General features: G+C 37.2%; 1 pseudogene; it reads left to right on the top strand.

Annotated features, from left to right (window-relative positions):
- The first annotated feature begins 9,794 nt into the window (after window positions 1–9,794).
- Window positions 9,795–10,638, top strand: LOC105078897 (small ribosomal subunit protein uS2-like; annotated as a pseudogene).
- The last annotated feature ends 8,350 nt before the right edge of the window (window positions 10,639–18,988 follow it).

The raw sequence follows: 18,988 nt of genomic DNA, 5'->3' as shown, positions 1-18,988 counted from the left end.
TTACACCCACGTTGAGTGGAAAGTCTGGCATTTAAAATAAAATAAACAGAAAATGCTCCTGGGTGGAATACCTTTTGACTTTAGTCAGATGTGAGAAAATGAGGACATATAAAAGACAGGGGTTTTGTTTGATTTCTGGGGGAATAGCCAATTCCTCCAAATAAAGTAAAATAATAGCACCTCCCACTGGGCTGAGAGTTTGTGAAGAGAATTGCTGAACCTCTCTATACTTGAAAATCCAGCAGTTAAGGCAGATGCCAGCAGCAGCACTAAGGGGTAACACAACGAATTGCGAATGTGTACAAAGAGTTCAGCAACTGGCAACTGCGATGAAAACTGCAGTGAGCATGTGTTACATGGAAGTTGTCGGCAGATTAAGTTCAGAAATCCAGCAGCAGCTGAAGCAGTGAAGACAATAAATAGTTTAAATTGGCAACCAAAACTTTCACCAAACACTTACTTGCACATATTGAGGGCAAGAGTGTGAAAGAGAGAGAGTATGAAGGAGAGTGGGTATGGGGGTTATTGGGATTCTTAGGAAGGTCACAAAGCCCCAGTTTCTGGATTAACTAAACTATGCATCACAGTGAAGGGCCTCTGCAAATCCTCTCCGTAGCACCAATGAAGAAAACAGAAGAGCAGAGAAGCAAAGAACAATAAATCAAGACTTATTTTCAAAAGGAGGACAGTGAAAAAAATTGGAGGGAAGAGACTTTCCAGTGTCCTAGGTAAGGAGGAATTGATGGTTAAATCCAAACTCAAAAAGATATCTTACTCTTTGCCTGGTAAATTCATTTAAGGTAGGATTAAGACATTCTCAATTAAATTCCTCTTTGTTATAGTTCCCAATTTATATTTCTCATGGGAAATTATTCTATACTTAAAACAATGCAGAATTTGGACCCAAAGAAACATCTGTCTATTATAATGTCTAGTCAGTGATTAATATATTGAGTTAAATCTATCACTTCTTAACCTATAACAAAAAAGGAGATAGGCTTGAACAATCAAAGTTGAATTTAAATTCTTCTCTGGTATCCACATCAAGTGATGGTGGAAAATGAATCAAATTTAAGTGCAGAAAAATAAATCTGTAGGTGAATAATTCAAAGAAGCAAGGATGCAATTTTTGTCTTATTATGTTATCTTTTCCTAAGAATGTAAACTTTTAGAGATCAGAGATAGTCTCTGATCTTCTGTTTGTTTTACAGCAGGATAGTCTAGTAAATGTTATCTTTGTTTTAGTCAGTCTATCTTGTCTCCTACTGTTTCCCAACATGAAGCTTCCAGTCCAAGAAGGCTGGCTGCTCCTTCTGCTTCACAACAGCCATACCCCTTGCTTCTGAGCATCCCCACTGCCCACTTCTATGTTCATACCATTCTCAGCCTTTCTGAAGCCTTTCAATTTTTCATTTTTCTCTTCTTCCAAAACCTTGCTTATTCTTTAGAGCCCAGTTTAAATCTTCTGACCACCTTCCTATCTTTGAACTTGTGTGTCACTTAGTTCTTTGAACTGCATAATTTAACACTTTATTTTATTTTATGGCCCTTTAAACATTTCATGTATGCAAATCATGTTTTGCCAATAAGATGATACGTTCTTTGAATAAATAGTACAGGTCTTCTTTCAGGTATGTGGTAGATATTCAATAAATATTTATTTATTGACTGTTTAATGCACATCCTAATGCATATAAATAATTCTCAGGAAGTAATTATACAATGGAGGACTCTCACTAAAAAAAAAATTGATGCAGAAGGAAGTTGAGCAGAGAATTGGATAAAAACAAAGCTTACGTTAATGGTAGCAAATGACGTGATTAACACCTTTTCTCGCAGCCTTGCAGCCTGAATTTGATAAAGGAAAGTAATTTCTCCAAAGAACCAAAAGCTAAATTGAATGATTGAATTTAACTCTATAGTGTAAGGCTGTGTTAGTAGAGTTTTAAAAAGATGACATTTGAGTGTATTTTAAGTGCAATACATCAATCTGCCATTGAGCTAATGAACTTCAGTTAAAAATCACTGAGGAGTTTGGTACAGATGACTCCTTCAAGTATCCTTGGGGAGGCAAGATGCTTAGATAATTGAATGAAAATCTATCTTGACTGACCCTAATGACAGCAGTGTCCAACTCACATTACAAATCACCTGTAGTCTTTAATGGACTACTTTTTAATTGCTTTAAAAGTGTTAATGGTGAGTACAAGGGAGCAGAGTGTTTCTTATTTGTCTATTTTTCATCAATAAAATAAATTTCTAGTGGATTTTTCTTTTCTTTATCACTGGCAGTTTACAGTCAACTTCAGTAGTTCTAGTTTAAATTTCATCCAAGGAGAAAAAAAGCACATTTGGTTGTCTTTTATTTTCCTAATCTCTCTGTCTTTATGAATGACTTGAGATTATGGAATCAAATTAGTTCAACCATAAAATGTAGGAATTAATGAGTAATTGGTGACTGTAAACTAATCAAAGGGAAAATAAAACAGAAACACCTTTTCCTATGAGTTCTAATAGGGCTTCATCCAAGTTCACAGCTCAATTAAAATACGATTTTCTGTTTTTCTGAAGGGACACATAAATGTTTAGAGACTGTTACACAAAATAAATATGTTTTTGAGAAAGGGTGAAAAATCATGTAACTGAACAACATTAAAATATGTATTAATATTAATAAAAACAGAAACAATAGCTAGACTATTCAAATTAATGTTTGACCAAATATGATTTTGCAGTACATCATCAGAATTACTTGCACGCTTGAAATGCAGATTCCTAGATTACAGCCCAGTTCTACTAACTCAGAATTTCTAAGGGTGAATTGCAACAATCTACATTATAAAATAGCGCCTCTGATGATTCTTTTTTTAAAATATACTTTTATTAAAGTACAATCAGTTTACAATGTTGTGTCAATTTCTGACATACAGCACAATACTTCACATAGGATGATGATTCTTATAAATGCAAGAATTAGAAAACTATTAGAATCCACTTCATTACTTAATTCTCAACTTTAAAATATGTCTAGAAAAATAGACATCACACTCTTAATAGCATTAATTCCTGACTGCAATGTTGAAAGAGGGCAAACTCTCACATTTTGATCATAGATCTTTGCATCACTTTCCCCTCAAATCTGGCATCTTGCAGTAATAGAGAAAATATATGCAATTTGATGGCTTCTGCTATCATGAGTTTCATTTTGTCTGTAGACCCCCCCACCCCCAATCATTTGCTTAAGAGGGGCATATTGGGGAAATTGTGGTGTTGTAGTAGTTAAGGAGTCTAGGGTTTCAAATCTAGGAGTTAGATGACTCAGGAATCCATAGCAGAATACCACAGACTGGGTGGTTTAAACAATAGGAATTTATTTTCTCACAGTTCTAGGAGATAGAAGTCCCAGATCAAGGTAGGGCAGAGTAATTTCCCATGAGGCTCTCTTCCTGGCTTGTAGATGGCCACTTTGTCCTTACGTATCCTTTCCTCTGAACATGGGCAGAGAGATACAGCATGTATGAGCTCTCTACTGACTCTTCTTAAAAGGGCACTAAACCTATTAGATCAGGGCCCCATCCTTATGACCTCATTTAACCTTAATTACTTCCTTGCTCCAAATACAGTCGTACTGAGTGTTAGGGCTTCAATGTATGAATTTTGGGGAGACACAAACACTCAGTCCCTAACAAAGATCATCTGATGTATCTGAGTGAGCCATGGGAGGTACGGAGGAATGGAATGAGTATCTTTGCCAAAATCCTTGAAGATAAGCTGTGAATCAAAATGTAGAGACCAAATGACGAAGTTTATGGGGGTAGAAATAAGATAATAGAAGTAACATAGAAGAGGCATAAAGATTAGGAGGAGTAGGATTAACGTGAGAAGGAACCAGAAAGATGAACACAATCACACTGGATTTAGAGGCTAACAATTTGATAGTAGAAAGGGGTCCAGCTAACTTAAAGTTTCAGTATTATGGGCTCAAGTGTCATAAATGGTCCCAAGTTTGTTAACTTTTTTCATTGTTTATCTTTCTAAATAACAAAATTAAAATAATATTTAATTAATCTGTATTTTAAAGAATTGTGATGCTTAGTTTAGTATAAATGCAATGAATTTACTGTTGAAAGATCAAATTGTTGATTGTAAATATTTCTGAGTAAAACGTAGTCTGTTAACAAGAGGTATAAAAACACTATAACTCAGAAACATCTGTAGTGAAAATCTGGAATGATCTTGTTATATTCAGGGACATAAATGGCTAAACTTAGTTCATCTAGAAAAAAATCTCTAGTGGGAAAAATATAGAGAAGATAGATATCTTGAATTTTCTCTTTTCACCCTATCACTTTCTCTTCTCCTCTGGATGTAGGTTTGTGGGATAGGAAGGATCTTGTTGACCCAGACAAATGAAGACTTTGTTATATATGCGGGCTGGTGGTAATTTCTGCTGCTTCCTTTCCTGATCAGCTATGGTCTTCCCTGCCCTTTATGTGAAGATGCATCCTTGCTTAGTTCCTGAAATCATGTTAATGAATATCAGGAATAGGTTGGTTATTTCAATCCCATTAATGTGGTAAGGTCTAGAAATAATTTTGATGATACTCAGTTAGGATCTGGTATGACTGAAATAAATTTATTGGGTCTACATGTCTTCCATATAGGCCTCATTAGTTGTCTCAATTTTGCCTTCATGGACTGGTAAATACTAGTTTTCACCTGGAGTTAAGGGTTGTCCTGAACAGCTTACCTGGAAAAGAACTCTTAACACTTTGATTAGCTTTTGGTATTGCCATATCATCAGGAGCTATATCTTGTTCCTGGTATGGTCATTGTCTGTTTGGTGTCTTTTGAATGACTGCATAACCTGATCCCTGGTTGCTATCATAGACCTGATTAAAAGTCTTGTCTGCTTCTTGGATAGAACCTTGGCTCTGTGTCTCCATTTGCCTGATTGGAGTTCCTCAGATTTTGGTGGCTTTTGAAACAAACTATGGTCTCTTTGGGCACTCTTCTTTGTATAATGGGCCCTCCTTCAGAGCCCTGCCCTACAGAAATGTAGATTGCTTTAAGTTATCTCTTTTACATGATTCTAGTGTCTTCCTCTTGCCCACTGGCCATGCTTCTTATTCATCACGCTTGCTGTGAGGCCAAGCTCATTCAACACGTAGTTAAAAGAAATTTTGAGTTAATTTCCAGAGATACAGTGCTTTAGGAAAAGCATCTGGTCCCATTGGAAGGGATATATGTTTTTGAATCATTCATGGACTGGCAGAATTATCTATCTTAAGAATTCCCCAGGGCTTAGCAACCTCCCATCATTTGTGTAATGAGATTGCTTAATCATATAAATTCAGGAGAAGAGAAAAAAGATATTTCCTTGGGGAACCTAGTTAACAGAACATATCCTTCCCACTGGACTTGTATTTTTGGGGAATGATGGACTTGGTGCCAGTGATGATTCCAGTTTCTGAAAGACTGATGCAAACCTGCATTTACCCACTTCCTGAGCAGTTTTTGCTGTTTTGTGCTGTGCAAGATCTCTTGAGAATGAGATGTTTTATGCTCCAGCTCAGTCTCCCCTCTACATTTATCAACACATACCTGGAGTATAAGAAAGCAAGCCATGAATACAATTTGTATGACTTTAAAAAATAATATTCTATTAGCATTGCTGTAATGCCATTTTTCTTGAATACAAACATAGCAATAGCATTCATACTTTATGTCTACCTACGCTTTGACTGACAATCATATGCTTTTACTAAATGATTCCCAATAAGCTTACATAATCGTACATATTCAGATTGAAAAAATGCCACTGGTAGGACCCCTTACTTGTGAACCCAGTTATATCCTCATGTGCTTGCTATGCACTTTGGCATGCAGCTTCTTACAATGTAAGAATTTGTGTGAACTCCACTTCTCTTTTTCCCTCCTTTTTAAAAAACCTGTCTTTATTTATTGACCTAGCATACTTTGAGCTACGTGTGGACCATATTCCCCTTGCCTTTATCACAAGGAACCATTTTCAGATAAACTTCTCTGAACCTACACCTTCTTTTCCTTACTTACTTTTGTGTAACTAGTGGTTCAGCTGCTGGTCTGTTCCCTTTTCCTTAGGCTCATTTCATAGAGTATTTCAGAAGAAAACCTGGAGGAATATTGTCATTTAGGTGCTGTATGTGTCACTGTCTTCTAGATTACAAAATACGTTAATTTTATTTACAAGGGAAAAATATTGACCACCAGAGAGCTTAAGTGACTTCTCTAAGGCAAAATCACTAGCAAATAATAAAATCTGACCTTAAAAAGGGTCTTCTGATTTCAAGTCCAATTGTGTTTCAGTGATACTATGCATTAATCAGTATCATCTCATTGCTTCTTTTATTGGTAGGAAGGTAAAAACATGAATTTATAAGCACTCATTGACTTTTTAGGTTTATTTATTTTTAATGAAGGTACTGAGGATTGAATCTCATGCATGCTAGGCGAGCACTCCAACACTGAGCTGTATCCTTCCCCAAGGTAGTCATTTTGTGTAGATGGAATCACTGAAGGATGGTAGCAGGACCTCAAACTGTAACCCAGAACTGTCTTCATTCCATTATAATTCATCTTTGCTGAGGTCTTGATCTAATTATACTGTCATCACTCTGTTAAAGTATAGTTAGGGTGCATTTTTATGAAGTTTAGGCGGAGAAAATGAAGAAGTAATTATTTGACATAAGAGTATCACAGATTTCTTTGTTGACACATAATTTGAAAATTAAACCATTCTAGAAAAGAGCAAGAACCACTTTCCTGTGAAGTAAAGGGGATCCACTGGGGGAAAATACCTTTACATATAAATCTAGGACTTGAAAATCCAGGTAATGGTTTGAATTTTACATTTCTATTTTTTAATTTAATTTTTAAATAATGAAGAACTATTGGAAAGATTTAAAAGTTATGACCTATTTATTTATCTGTTTGATTATGGCACAAGTAGAGATCTAAAGGTTCAGCCAGCACTAGAATTTCAGAAGAGTTGGTTTAGCTGAATATATATTTATTTTTTGATTAAAAAAAACTTTCAGTGCAAAATTGAATCTAAATATAGATGCATATTCTTTATTAAACCAAAATATCTGTGGGACCGAGTTATGGGCTGGGCTTAGTTCTAGACAGATTTCAGCCTTTGACCTTCTCGAGTGTAGTAGGCTGCTAGTGGCCCAAGTTAAAATAAAATAAACATAATATTATTACCACTGGTAATTATTAGTATTGAAATTGCTTTCATCTTCAGATTGAAAACTTTGGAGAAATAATCGAATCTTCCTATTCTTCAGACTTGATATCAAATTTGACATGCATCACCTTAATATTAATATATAAAGAAATTACTTTCTTAATTTCTGAAATTGCTATGAAACTTACTGTTTTCTCATAGTGACCTTTAAGTTAATTTATTCTTCAATCACTTTAACCTGGATCACAGCAATATCTGGCTCATCTTCCTGCTTCCAGTCTCTCTTCTTCAGACTTACCATATTGTCAGCTTAATCAGGCTAACATACCACTTTCTTCATGTCACTCAATTAAAATGATCAATAATTTATATTGACTTTAGGTATCTATAAAAAACCAGGTGGTGATGTAGGTGGTAATATTGAAAACTAGGCTGTGAAGTTCAAGAGAGAGAGCTAGCAAAGAGATAATTAAGGGTTATAGATGGAAGAAGAGAATCAATATTAAAGAGATTGGTGTAAGAATAGAAACTAGCAAATTAAACTGAGAAGGAGTGGTTCTAGAACCATGGCTTGCAGAATGTTCACCATGACTTGCAATGAGAAATACATTTTATATTTTGCCCAGTTATACAAAAAAATGCACAGTAGCCCATCTATACACACACACACACACACATGCACGCATGCACACGCCTACCCCCGAAACAAATACGTCAACAAACAATATTTATTATAATTAGTGATGATGTGTCTGCTTTCAAGTCAATTCTATTTTATTTTATGAGAAAAACAAATTTGTGGTGGTGCTCCATTAACTGAGTCCACTAGTGAGTTTGGATCTGCAGTTTGAAAAATACTTCTACAGAGGAAAGTAGCTTCAAGTGTATGTTGTTAAGACTGAGAGGAAAGAGTTTCAAAGAGTGATTAATCAAGGGAGTCAAAGGCAACAGAGAGATTAAGACCTCAGTTAGATTTAGTAATCATAACATGGTAAATGGTAATTGAGGCGTGCCTGTTGCAGTGCTGATTCCAGTGATGAGGAGTCGGATGAAACCAGACTGCTAAGGGGTGATCAAGTGAAAAAGTTGTATCTCTAAAAGAGAAATTTAAAATGCACATGGATATTGTTCACCTCTACTTTACAAGTAAGGAGGTGGGTTCACAGAGGGTAAGACATTTACCCTCACTTGCCCAAATAGTGGTAACAGAACAAGCATTCAGACCTGACCAGATCATACTCTGCAGCTTGTTTTTTTCATCTTGTCACAAGAGGGGATGGCTGAAGAAGGCCCAGGGTGGGACTGATGCTCTGCACTCATATCTTGTCCTCCATTAGGCTTTCTCTGTTCATCCAGCTGCATCCTTCTTTTAAGCATCTATTGAAGAATATCTTTTATACTTATTAGGCACTTTTCAAATAATGCCTTTTACTATAATTATTTTACATGTCTTAGCTGTCCCACTAGGTTTCAAGTTTCATTTCAGCAGGAATAATGTCCTATGCTTATTTTGTTGGTGATTGTGACCAGGGACTGGATACGGTGTGTTCTATCACTTAGAGCACTTAGCATGCTACTTTATATTTAGAAAGCATTCAATAAACTTTTGTTGAATAAGGACAAACACTAGATGCTGCCTAGTCTTTGAAAAGACTGTTGCTTTATGAATCAAGATGGAAAGGTTATTTCATAATTAGGATGATTGGCCACATGCTATGAGTAATAAATAATACTAAACTCTTAACTATCCTATTTTTTCAAAAACTTCGTAGACAGGTAGTGTCTGAAAATTTTTTTCAAGGCAGCATAATATTTGTTTTTCCTCTTTTCTTTCTGAAACTACCTCTAGCTCAACTTTGCTAAGTTAGAAGTGGTGGTTTTTCCTTTTAATGAGCCAAACGATATCCTATTGCCCTGCTTTTCTGCCTTCATCATTCTTTTCCATCAGATTGGAGAGAATCTAAGACGCAAACAACTCAGCAAATGTCTCATGTAAATATCCTGATTATCCTAATATCCTAATTACAGCAATTTTTCATTTTTTCTGTGTGAAAAATCTAGTGGTAATTGGATATACTAAACCTGCATCTTTATTTGTTTTTTTTAGTGCTGTGTTTTATTTTGGTTGGTGTTTTTTATAAGAGTTGCAAAATTTATAGACTAAATATACATCTTAAAACTTAAAGTTCCAAATTAATTTCTCTGCCATTAAAACATTTCTTGTTTTATGAATTTTGTAAGCTAGCTCTATTAAGCCAAGTCAAGCTTAGCATCTTTTCTTAAATAAAAATCCAGTGCATCTTTTATATTTTCAACCCTGTTCCTAAGAAATTGCTTTTTATTTTAATATGAGAAGACAACTATTGAAGACCGTGCTTCCTTTAGCAGCAGCATCCGTGGAGTGAGGACGCTATTTGGCTCTAAAACAATTCTTTCTTAAGAATTTTGTATCCTTTTGATATTAAGGTTTTTCTCATCTTTCAATGAAAAGAGCTTTTCTCAGTTCTTAGACCATAGGGCGCTGTTCTGGGTTCTTATCATAAACTAATGGGAAGCTTTCACAATGTCCAGAGCTGTTGATTTTTTGCAAATGAAGGAGGAGGATGCCCTCAAATTCCTGGCATCAGGAGCGTACTTAGGTGGCACCAACCTTGACTTCCAAATGGCATGGTACATCTACAAAAGGAGAATTGGCTTCTATATCATAAATCTGAAGAGAAACTGGAAAAGCTTGTGACATTGTTGTCGGAAGCCCAGCTGATGTCACCGTCATATTTTCCAGAGACACTGGCCAATGAGCTGCTGAAGTTTGCTGCTGCCACTGGAGCCACCCCTATTGCTGACCACTTCATTCCCGGAACCTTCACTACCCAGATCCAGGCAGCCTTCCTGGAGGAGGTTACTGATCCCAGGACTAACCACCAGTCTCTCACAGAGGCTGCCTTATGTTAACCTGCCCTTACCATTGTTCCGTGTAACACAGACTCTCCTCTGCATTCTGTAGACGTTGCCATCCCACACAGCAATAAGGGAGCTCACTCAGGGTGTCTGAGGTGGTAGACGCTGGCCTGCAAGTTCTGTGACCGTGTGGCAGTACCTTGAGGGAACGCCCCAGGAGGCTATGCCTCATCTCTACTGCAGAGACTCCGAAGAGACTGAAAAGGAAGAGCAGTCTCTGATGAAAGGCTGTGAGCAAGGAGGAATTTTAGGGTAAATGGACTGTTCCAGCTTCAAAACTTACTGCTACCACCCAAGGTTGCAGGCTGGTCTGAAGATGAAGGTGCCCTCTGTGCCTGTCCAGCAGTTCCCTACTGAAGACCGGGGCCTCATCCCGCCACTGAGGACTGGTCCCCAACCCTGCTGCACAGGCCACTGAACAGGTAGGAACAACCACTAGGTGGTCTTAAGCTGCCCTTCCACAGACTCTTAAACAGAAAGTAGAAATAAGGTTGACAGAAATAAACAGTTTCTTAAAGAAAAGAGAAAGGCCACTTATTAGTGCCTACTCTATGCTGTTTACAATGCTAGGTACTTTACGTTAAATGTACCTTTAAAATTTAATTTTTTTCAGTAATTGACACATTTATCTATTACAGAAAATTCTTCAACTATAAAGTGTATTTAGTGAAATATGTCTTCTTTTATCCCAATCTGCCAGCTCCTCTTTTGTTTTCTTAGAGTCAAAGCTTCTTTCTTTTCTTATGCATGCTTTTGGAAATATTCTATATAAGTGTTAAATGTGAAATTGGGTCTTTTTCACTATAAAGTTTTTACCCTTTCCATAAGATGATGACTCTCAAAAATATTATTTTATATATCAAATTTGTTTTAGATAGCTTAGCGTCAAAACTGAGGAGGTAAAAAATGGGTCAATGTGGTTATCTCTCAGTCAAATTTTTGTTCCTTGGGGTTGCAAGTTGTTAAACTCGTGCACATTATGGAAAGTGCATAAGCTTTGGTGTGCTGTATGGGCTGAGCTTGGGAAGCTAGCCTTTGGCCCATTAGTTGTGGGACTCTAGGGACGTTGTTTGAATTCTTGGAACTTCAATTTGCTTTTGTGTAATTTGATTGCACAGTATTACAGCCTGCAGGGTAGAAGGATTATCTCTGGGTCAAGCATCCCAGAACATGAATCTTGGCTTCATCAAATTTTTTGCCACTGGGAAAATTACTTAACCTTTCTATGCGTTGCATTCTTTATCCATAGTATGGGGATATTTGTACCTACCTTATAGAGTTATTGAAAAATACATGAGAAAATACATATGCTGTGCTGGCTTGTGGTATCAGCTACTTTTAGATAATTGTTATTTATTGTGTTGATTAAATTTGATAATACTTGAAAAGTACTTGATACATAGTTAATAGTCAATAAAATTCCCTCTTTTTCCTGTAAATCACTAGTGAGTTGCTTTATAAGTAAGTGCTCTGTAATTTTATATTGGGGCTTAATACAGATAACATTTATTTTTTCAGTATGTGATATTAAAATAACAGGAAATCAATTTAATAAAATGTTTAGAGTTAACATTCCTTTTCTATTCACTGTTTCATGAGAAAGGTAGCCATGATACCATTAGAATTTAATAGTTATCTAGTTTGCTCTATGGCTATAAAATATTTGTCTTATTGTACATGTGTGGGGAGGAGTGGGGTACGGAGAATATTTCCTTATGTAGATTATGGAAAGGGGTGTATTAAATAGTCAAAGTTTATGTGGAAGGGTGACGAATGAACTATCTTAGTTGCAGCCCTTAGGGGAAGACATGGTTTGTTTAGAGAAAACCCTTGGCAAGTCACTGGCTGGGGAGAAGAGAGCCAAAATTTGAGGCTTGTAAAACTCAGTAGAAGAAAAGGTCCCAAACTACTCTGCAGTGGAATTTGAGAAATGAACAGCGGGATAGATTCTGAAATTTCAGCTGAAGGAAAAGTAAAGAAAATTTTTTGAAAAACATTTGTTTTTATGTTTTTTTCCCTATGGCATGAATTTCCTGTCTTCAGTATAATCTTATGCACACAAATAATTTGGTGGAAATACGGGACAATGATTAAATTCCACTTGGGTTTATCTATGCTCTATAAACGGGGACATACAAGAGAAATGAAGAAGTGGTTCTTTTTTATTGAAATATAGTTGATTTACAGTATAGTGTTAGTTTCAGGTATACAGCAAGTGATTTACTTATATATATATATTCAGATTATTTTCCATTATAGATTACGGATTATTATACGATATTGAAAATAGTTCCCTGTGTTATATACAGTAAACCTTGCTGCTTATGTATTTTATGTATAGTAGTTTGTATCCTGTAGAAATGTTTTCTATACTGAATTATTTCAGCAAACAGAGATGGAGCTGACCTTGAGAACCACGCCTAGTCTTGCAGTCCATTCAAGTTTGGGGGAAGAATTGATTCTTATAAACAGTGGACTAGGGATTTGCATTTGTGATCTTGATTTTAGAGGCAAGGAGATTCTAGCTGTTATCTGGGTTATACTTAGTGAGAAAAATATTTCTAAGTGAATACAATATTAGTTTGTTAATAAAATAATAAAACTGCCATAACAAATACCTCACATTTAGTGGCTTAAAACAATACAAATATATTATCTTACAGCCCCATAGTTCAGAAGTCTGACGTGGGTCTCTGGTTACTAAGGGATTGGCAAGGCTGTGGTCCTTTCTGGAGGTTCCAGGGGAGAATCTGTTTCATTGCCTTTTTCAGCTTCTAGAGGCCCCCCACATTCCTTGTCTCATGTCTCCCTGTCAACACTTTTAAAGCCAGAATTAATGGGCAAAGTCCTTTTTGCATCTCAGCTCTCTGACCTCTTTTCATAGTCTCATCTCCCTCTCTTAGTCATAGTGAGGAAAGGTTCTCAGCATTTAAGGACTCATGTAATCTTATGGGGCCACTCGGATATCCTGGATGATCATCCATCTCCAGGTCCTTGATCTTAGTCACCTCTGCAAAGTCTCTTTTGCCATGTAAGGTAACATTTCATATATTTCAGGGATGAAAATGGGAACATAGTGGGAACAATATTCTGCCTACAGCATATATGAAAGCTGAAATACCAGAGAATGAGTGTGTCATATATTCAATATTATTGATTAATTTAAGGACTTTAGCATTTAGTTAAGTAATACTTTAAAACCTTAAATATGAAAAAAAATGACTGTTACTCTGTCAATAATGATAACTTAACAGCAAACCTATTATAATCCGTTTTCCCAGCTATCAGGGGAATGCTGCACTTTCCACTGTAGCAAATGTGTTGTATGTGATGCACTTTCACTGTAGAGAAACACCAAAACTTTTTGGGGGGTTTCCTTGTTTATGGAGCTGGCACTGAGATGTACTCCACGCAGTGAATTCAAACTTTGTGCACTGTTTCCCATTGTGATACTTCTATGAATAGCGATTAGATGCTGAAATACTATTAATATTACACTTCTACCAAGTTCTAGGTAAATACACTTACATGGGCTAGCTTGCCTAGAGGCATAATATTACTTTATTCCCGGAGAAAATGTGCCGTTTCTCCATAACTGTGTTATAAATAAGCACAAGCTCCTTGTCAGTTAACAACAGCCTGAATTTATAATCCCTGTTTTTGCATATAAAGTTATACATGCACAATAGAGGAGGCAGTGTAGGATATTGGGAATAGCCCTTGATTGGGAGACATATGTCCCAAATTCAAGCTCTACTACTGAGTAGCTGCAGGAGGAAATTGGACCAGATGATCCCCAGGCTCTTCTATTTGGGGCATTCTGTGCTTCTATTTCACTTACTTACTAGCAGAAATCAGAGGCAGCTATTAACTCTACCCTGTGGTGAAAGTCTTAGGCTACATGAAGAGCTACTGTTGCAGACTGGTCAGCCTTCGCGGCGACTGTTAGGCTGCAGTTCCTCAGTAGATCACCTGTCTTCTATCTCTTACACTTAAACATCTCCACCATGATCTCTGAGCATCAGGACTTTCAAGCACATCTTAGTCTGAAACATATTTTTTTCTTTAACTGGAACTTAGACTCTTGATAGCTTTGGAAAACATGGGCATTAAGAGTTGAATAATTAAGGGTCATTGAAGGAATTGAACTATCATGTCATTTTACAGATAGTTTTTGAACATCTGTGTGCCAGGCATTATTTTAGATAGACAGTATGGTAGACACAACTTCTGCCCTAGTGGACTATACATACTAGTGGAGTGGGAAATTTAAAAAAAACCCATAAAAGTAAGTAAAACTTATAGTATATAAGAAGACAGTGAGTTCTAGGAGATGACAACAAAAAATCAGCAGGATGAGGGAAATAGGATTTGGGGTGAAATCACAACTTAAAATAGAGGATCAGATCAGGCTTCATAGGAATGGTGAATTCTGAGCAAAGACTTGAAAAACATGAAGGAAGTAGCATATGGATATCTGCAGGGAAATTGTTCCAGGCAGAGGGCATAGCCATTGCAAGGGCCTAAGATGGTGATCTCTAGAAAGAACTTGGAGGCTGGTGTGTCTGAAGTAGAGTGAGGAAATTGGATAATAAAAGGAGACATGGTCTTAGCGTTGTCTTGGCCATATTGTGTAGAGGTTGTTCTCCATTGTTAAGAGTTTGGATATACCCCAAATGAAATGGTGACTTATTCAATTTTCCTGAACAGAGGAAAGGCCAGATTTGATTTTCTTGTTATTATGCTTACTCTGGCTGCTGTGCTGAGAATAGACTGAGGCAAAGGAGAAACAGAGAGAGCTATTAGGAAGCTTCTGCAGTAATCCATGTAGGAGATGAAGGGGCTCAGTCCAGTATGATAACACTGGAGGTGGTGAAAAGTGGTCAGATTCTTGATATATTTTGAAGATAGAGCCAGTAGGATTTCCTGACTGATGTGCTGTTGTGTAATAGAAAAAGAAATCCAGGATGACTGTGAATTTTGTGGCTAAAGCAACCCAAACATTCAGATCAGAAAGATTGGAGTTCAGTTTTGAAAAAGTTAAGTTTAAGATGCCGACTAGGTAGTTAGAAATAGGAGTTAGAATTCAGACTTATTTCAGGTCTGGAGATATATATTTTGGAATAATTGGCAAACAGTGGATACTTAAAGCCACAAGACTTGATGTAGATCACCAAAAGGAGAGAGAAAGAAGATCAAGGACTGAATCCTGGAGCATGCCAATGTCAAGAGGGTGGGCACATAAGGAAAGGTTAATAAGAAGACCAGAAGGAGCAATCAGTGGTACCAAAGAAAAATCTAAACAGTGTGATATTCTGGAAAATGGGAAAAAAAGATAGTATATCAAGAAAGGAGCTAACAATTTTTTTCAAATTTATTTGATACAATAACTAACAAAAGGACTTAGAACAGACCAGTGGGTGAGCAATGTAGAGGTGTAGTGGCCAGTGTAACCTTGTCTTACCCCTGTGACCTCAGTAAGAGTCATTTCAGTGGAAGGGGTAAGTGGTTTATGAGAGAATCAGATAACCAGAATTAGAGACCATGAATATCACAACACTTCCAGGGAATTTTGATGCCAAGGAGAATACCAAAATAGTGGTTGAAATTGGGTGAAGATAATGTTTTTTTTGAAGGGGAAAAATAATAGCATGTTTGTGTGTGGATAGGAAGGATATAATTGAAAGAAAAACTTGATAATTTTGGAAAGAGAGGTGAGAATTGCTAAAATGGTGTGTTCCAGCAGGTGAGAGGAAAATGAGCTGGTGCACAAGTGGAAGGTTGACTTAATTTAGGGGCCCAGAGAGTGGATCTGGAGCCGTGCTGTGCAGTAGAAAGAGAATATGAGCCATCCATGTAATTTACTTTTTTCTAGGTATCACATTTAAATTAACAGATGAATTAATTTTATAATATATTTGTCCGGTATACTCAAAATAGTATTTCAACATGTAATAACATGAATATTAATGAGCAATTTTACAATCTTTATTTTGTGCCTGATCTTCAAATCCTGTACTAGATCTTCAAAGTCTTTTATGTCTACAGAACATCTTAATTTGGTCATGAAATTTTCATCAGAAATACTTAATTGGTATTTAGATTTCTGGAAAAAGAACTGTTCAGAAAGTGGATTTATATACACAGGTATTCCAAACATGTTTAGTATTTGCCAGTGGCTGAACTGAGTATTCAGCTTTAAATTTAAATTTGTAGTAAGTTAAATTAAATAAGATCACCCATTTGGTTTCTCTGTCATACTAGCCATATTCAAGTGTTCAGTGGTCACACATTGCTAGTGGCTGTAATATTAGACAGACAGCTCTGGACTCTCAGGCAGGATAGCAGAGGATGTTGAAACAGATGCTGGTAGGTAGGTAGATGTGGTGGGGCAGGTGTTGGGAATTCTCTTTTGAACATACTGGTTTTCTGGTTAAGTGCCAAGCAGCATCACGGGCTTAGAATAACTGTATTAGTCTGACCACATCAGGAAATGGAGTCAAACTCAGTTGGTTCAAGAGTCTTACTAATTGTCTGGAAGGGCTAATCACAAAGAGACTAAGACCAGCAGAAAGCTGTCTGACTGCTGGGCCTAAAGGAGAAAGGGAAGAAAGCAGTGGTAAGAGGAGGAGCTGCCCTTCTGAAGCTGTAGATTTGGGAGGAGGCAGCGGCTGGCAGAACACAGACCACAGCAGGCAGGGAGAACAGGCTTCTTTCTTTTGCCCTTTGGTATCCTACCCCAAACTCCCACTTTAAACTCTGGGAAGCCAGGCAGCAGGCTCCCTAGACGATGCATTTAGATGGGTTAATTCCTGGAGGCCAGAGGAGCAGAGAAGGGTAGAGCACCAGAGGTGGGAGCAAATGGAGACAGAAGCAGTTTTGGGGAGGAGATACAGGTTTCAGGAGAAAGAAGTTGTGAAATAGTCATCTAGGATAATGAGAGAGTGAATGAACTAGAACTTTTCTCCTCTCCTTTCAACAAATACATATTAAGCACCCACTGCATGCAGTATGCCCCTGGACTTGTTTTAAGCCCTGGGACTAGAGTGTCGAAGAAGACAAGTCTCGTCTACTAGTGTGGGACGTAGCAATAAACAAGTGAACAAACAAAAGGCAAACTCAGTGATAAATTCCACTTAGACAACTATAGTATTGGGAATAGGACTGAGGCCATACTGAGGCTGTGCCAGGATGGTCAAGAAGGACTTCTTCTGGGAAGTTGTATTTGAACTTGTCTCCAAATGATGTAAAGGAGTCAGCCATGCAAAGATCTGGGGAAGAATACTTTTGACACATTAAGTGCAAAAGCCCTGAGACAGGAAAACTTTGATGTCTTGGTGAGAAAAATATCAGAACAGTGTGGCTGAATGGTAGAGAAGCAAGATGGGATTGGAGAGGTGAGATGGGATGTGAAGATCGTTTTCTTGTTGCTCTTGTCAGTGTAAAGGCTGGAGAGATTTTCTCAGAAAAGTAATATGATCTGATATGCCTTTCAGAAAGATTATTCCAGCAGCTGTATGGAGGGTGGACCGAACAACACAAAACTGAAAGCAAAAAGACCAGAGAAGCAGGCTGTTGCAGAAGTCCAGAGGAGAGTGATTTGGATGAGGGTGGTAGCAGCTGAGATGCTCAGATGCTGTTAGATGTGAACTCTATTTTGGAGTAGAGTTTATAGAACTTTCTGACTTTGCTTCCTTCCCTCCTTCCCTCTCTACTTTCTTCCTTCCTTCCTTCTACAAATGCTCAATGGAAGGGCACTAGTACTAAGGATTCTAAGATGATTCTGGTACATTTCCTGACCTGAAAACAATCCAGTGGAGGGAACGGGGTGAAAGTGCAGGAGCAGACATGTACATGAGGATGTATACCTTATGCTAAATGTACTACGATGGATACACCAGAAATAGGAGAGTGGTAATTCTACTGGGGCAGACGTCCAGGAGGGAGAAACTCTTTATAGAAAAGGTAATGCTTGAGCTGAATTCTGAAAGATGAGTAGGTGTTTGTTTGCTAGGCAAACAAAGATGGAAAGAGTGCTCCTGGCAGAAGAAGCAGTGAATGCAAAGGCCAGGCAGCATGAAATATCCTGGCGTTTTTAAGTACTGCAAGTCATGCAGTTTTGTATGGTTTGAAGTTAGACGAGTGGGTGGATGGTGGGTAGAAGGAAATGAGAAGCTAGATGAGAAATGTAGCTGAAAAGGTAGGCTGGGGCTTGGGCACTGAATGTCTTCTGTGCTCTGATAAGCAGTTGGGCTTTGTCTCTTAGGCAAATAAGAATCTTGAAAGAGATAAATAAGGAAGCTTTTGATCAGGTTTGATTTTTTAGAAATGGCATAATGTTAGCAACATGGAGAATGGATTAGGAAGAGGGCAAGACAAGAGATAAGTCAGAGAATTAAAAAAAAAGATTTGTATCAAAAATTATTATTAATATTTAATAATTGATTACAATTCACAAATAATTCACTTAGGATTGTTTTCCTCTGTTACACTTAAAAATGCCAATTAAAATCAAAGAAACTTATTTTTATATCCATGTGTGATATTGTATAGAAAATGTCCAATTTCTCTCATAACTTTTAGAAAATTTGTGCAGCTGCATGTTGGGACTCGGCAGCCAGATGTTCTCTAAGGTCCCCTTTGACATTCTGTGAGCTTATGACTAGAACTAACAGAAAGCTCTTTCTCTCTTCACTGATGAGTCCAGTTAAGATAGAATCTATGTTGATATTATCAACTACAACCTTAAGTTAGTTAGTGAGTGAGTCAATTGTGCTTAGAAGTTGCAGCAACCTAACT

The sequence above is a fragment of the Camelus bactrianus genome, chromosome 2, assembly GCF_048773025.1.
Source record: "Camelus bactrianus isolate YW-2024 breed Bactrian camel chromosome 2, ASM4877302v1, whole genome shotgun sequence".
NCBI lineage: Eukaryota > Metazoa > Chordata > Mammalia > Artiodactyla > Camelidae > Camelus > Camelus bactrianus.
Note: the sequence above shows the minus strand (reverse complement) of the source record. Positions and strands in the feature narration are given on the sequence as shown.